Source organism: Delphinus delphis, chromosome 12, assembly GCF_949987515.2.
Source record: "Delphinus delphis chromosome 12, mDelDel1.2, whole genome shotgun sequence".
NCBI classification, from domain to species: Eukaryota; Metazoa; Chordata; class Mammalia; order Artiodactyla; family Delphinidae; genus Delphinus; species Delphinus delphis.
In genome coordinates this window covers 42,275,724-42,279,565 of record NC_082694.2, presented here as the reverse complement: position 1 = coordinate 42,279,565, position 3,842 = coordinate 42,275,724, and the positions used below count along the sequence as shown (strand labels likewise).

Below are 3,842 nucleotides of genomic sequence, written 5' to 3'. Positions count from 1 at the left end.
TTAATTGTGTTCAGCACACAAAAATATTCCCCAGAGTACCATCCAGTAGAACTCAGAGAGCTTTTACCTTTAGCTAGAGAAACTGAAACTTGGGGGTGCTGTGCTAAGAAAATGTGGACTCAGTGAACAGTTTCCTTCTGCAACACTTAGAAATTCACTTCCTAGGAGATCTGCCCTGGCATCCAGAGGATTGGTGCTACATTCTATGTGAAGACCCAAAAAGGGTGTACATTTCTTCATGTCATTTTTTTGGGAAAATGTTTCAAAAACACTTCCTTTTTTAAAGTACACAGCGTAAGCAGAGGAATTTTAGCTAGGAGATGAGTTCAATATGCGAATGTGGTAGGTGGGATAACGCCCCCCGCTGAACACCACACACACACATAGAAGTCTATATCGTAATCCCCAGAACCTGTGTAGATGTTGCCTTACATGCTCAAGAGACTGCAAATGTGAGTTGGCAAGATTATTACCCTGGATTATCTGGGTGGACCCAATGTAATCATAAGGCTGCTTATAAGAGGGAAGCAAGAGAGTCAGAGAAGATGTGAAGATGGAGGCGGGGGGCGGGGGAAGAGGGGGGAGAGAGAGAGAGAGAGAGGAGAGAAATAGATTTGAAGATGCTACCCAGTTGGATTTGAAAATGAGGGAAGAGACCATCAGCAAAGAGAATGCAAGGACTTGATTCTCTCCTAGAACCTCCAGAAGGAAACTTTTTTTTTTTTTTTTTAAGAAACTGTTCATTTTCCGTCAACCTATTTCCATTTGAAGAGTTTGTGGAAGAACAGCTTAAGATGACTCAGTGGTTGCTCCTACCCATTCAGTGGCCTGAGCAGTGGGAGCTGCAGACCAGTCTTCAGTGGGGAACTGCTGAGTAGGCACAGAGGGCACCTGCACACCTTCGGACCAGTCCGCCACCTTAGGGTGAGTAGCAGTGAATTCAGGAGCGGTCCATTCACCCTGAAATTCCTCCTTGGCCACAGCTTTCCCAGCTGCTGCCTGTTATTCCATTTCAATCTCTTCAGGATCTCTGTAGAAGTAGAGATCAGGCATGACCTCCCATGGGTGTTCACAGGAGATGGTCCCACGCATGTGCAGAACTTCCCAGGCCGGCATCCACCACATCAGACCCACTGCGTGAGCTCCCTTGTTGTTGCACAGGATGGCAATGTCCACATAGCACAGCGGAGGCCTGTGTTACACAGAGTGACGGTAGGCAGGTTAACGTAAGAGGCCTCTGTGAGAGGCTGGTGGTCAGCCCTGGGATCAGTAACCGCCAGAAGTCTTGGCTATCGGAAGGCTGCCTGGATCTGGTTAGTGAAGGTTCCAGGAGTGAAATGGCCAGCAATAGGAGTGGCTCCAATGGCAGCAGCAAACTTCAGCACAGCCTGCCGGCCAGTATTCCTGGAGGATACAACACTGACATCAGCTGGGAATTCAATGGCACGAGCTGCCAACAGAAGCTTCTCCCAGGTTCTCTTCAGATCTATGATGTAGATGCCATCACTTTTCCTGTTGTAGATGTACTGTTCCATTTGGAAGTCAAAGTTGGTGCCACCTAAGTGGGTTCCTGCTGCAAGGAATTTGAGGACATCCTCCTCCTTCACTTGCAGGATGTCAAGGGCTCCGGACATTGTGAAAGTTTCCCTTTAAGTTAGGATGGGAGTCCAGAACAACGCTGTATGGACCCCTGTCTGGGTAGTGCGGAAAGGAGGAACACATCCTTGCTGACACCTGGATTTCAGTAACTCTAATTGGGAGGACTGTGAGATAATAGGTTTGTGTTGTTATAAGTCATAACATTTGTTGAAATTTGTTACAGCAGCAATAGGAAACTAATACAATGCATCAAAAGAAAGGGTCCAAGAAAAGTACCATAAAATTCTCCTAATTGTGAACAATAAAACCACAATATGCTAGGGCTTAAGACTCTAAGTGGATTCTAATCAGAATCTGTTGGCCATCACTGTGCCTGACATAGAAGTGACACTCAGTACACAACTCTTATGTGTAAACTAATTAATAAAATACAAATAAATCATAGCCATGTACATGGAGTTTAAATAAAAAATACATAACTTCCTACTTTTCAAAAATGCAGTCTCTGTGGAGGAAAATATGATCAATATATCATCAACTCAAAAAATACAGTGTCCTCTAGATCTGATGACCTTGTTCAGCATCTCTTATGAGTAAATGTGTGATTGTTTGAAGGTACAGAAAGAAGACATAGCAACGTGCTTTTGGATATTTGTTCCGTTTTCCTTTTCCTTCAGCTTTGCATAAACCAAACATATTCCACTTAGGAACTACACAAATAGTCGAAGGTGGCATGAAGGTTGTAGCAAGCACGTTTTCCAGGGGAAGTAGATTTTTGCATTTGAAATTGGCCATAGCTTAGCAACGCCAGCTTCCAAAACATTTATGCTAAGTGAAGAGCCGCATATGCCGTTGTGTTCATGTACCGAAACAGCACCAAGCAGGGGTGCCCGACAGGGTGGAAAGGAAGAATCTCAAAACATGCTTATTTTCTTGTTATTATTGCTGTTTTAAATGGTTGTTTTCAACTGAGAGCATCACGCCTTTAACATTAGTTCAATACTGTAGAAAGGATATGTTCTTTACATTTAACTTTGATATGGTGTCTGTTATGACTGGGATCATTATTATTACTATGAAAGAGTAGCTTCCAAATTGAAAAATGAGGAGCTCCAGTGGCATCTCCTGACTCCAGTGCAATGCTCTCTCTCAAGCCATCAAAGGGCCATAAGCTTTGTCTGTTTCCCTCCCAAATTCCCCTGAGTGGTGTGGGGTGCAGGTCATCAAGCCAGTTGAGGGCAGAGGATAGATTCTGCTCCATCTTTTCTCCTGAGAGGAGGATTTAATCTATTTTCTCCTCTATAGGGACTTAGCTGTTAGTCCTGATGTCCAGAGAGCTCCTTCCTCCCCTCACTGGAGATGACCTGGTTTATTAAAAATCACATGCAGGGCTTCCCTGGTGGCGCAGTGGTTGAGTGTCCGCCTGCCGATGCAGGAGACACAGGTTCGTGCCCCGGTCCGGGAGGATCCCACATGCCGCAGAGCGGCTGGGCCCATGAGCCATGGCCGCTGAGCCTGTGCGTCCGGAGCCTGTGCTCCGCAGCGGGAGAGGCCACAGCAGTGAGAGGCCCGCATACCGCAAAAAAAAAAAAAAAATATCACATGCAAAGTGGTTTAATTGCATGGGAAAATACGTGGTTTAATTGCCAAGCAGATTCAGATGAACTACGGCAGCACCTAAATATCAGTCATAGCACCAATTCCTTCTGGAAAAGGTCAGAGAGTTGTCACTATCTCCCAGCAGAGAAAGTTTTCATTGCTCTGGGGTCAAAGCTGGAGAACGTCAGGACATCCCCAATGCTTTCCTGGATGCATTTTCATATCTCCTTCCTGCCTTGTCCATGATGTTCTTGGAAGAAGTTTTGACAACAGAATAAAGACCTTGTGCAGAACAAAAAAAACAGGGCCTTTAGAGCAAAACACATCTGGGCTCAAACCTCAGTCCTGTTATTTTCTGGCTGCGATACCTTGGAGCTGGTAGATAGTCTCTCTGAGGTTTGGTTTGCTCATTTGTTAAATAAAATAGCATCACACAGTCTGCAGCATTGTCATAGTGTGATTTAAAGAGTTAAACCCCTATTATCTCTTGTCACACTTCAGAAAGAGTAGCTACTACTAAAATCCACAAATATCTCTGCACTGGTAGAGTCTGTATCAATCTTTCAGGCTCCACCATTATTGTTTAATATTTTCTCAAAACTCATAAGTTGTCTGTGACTGAGATCACAGCAGCCTCTTCAGAT

General features: G+C 44.7%; 1 pseudogene; it reads right to left on the bottom strand.

Moving 5' to 3' along the window:
• Positions 1-730: 730 nt before the first annotated feature.
• LOC132435428 (small ribosomal subunit protein uS2-like) lies at positions 731-1,634 on the bottom strand (annotated as a pseudogene).
• Between the last annotated feature and the right edge of the window lie 2,208 nt (positions 1,635-3,842).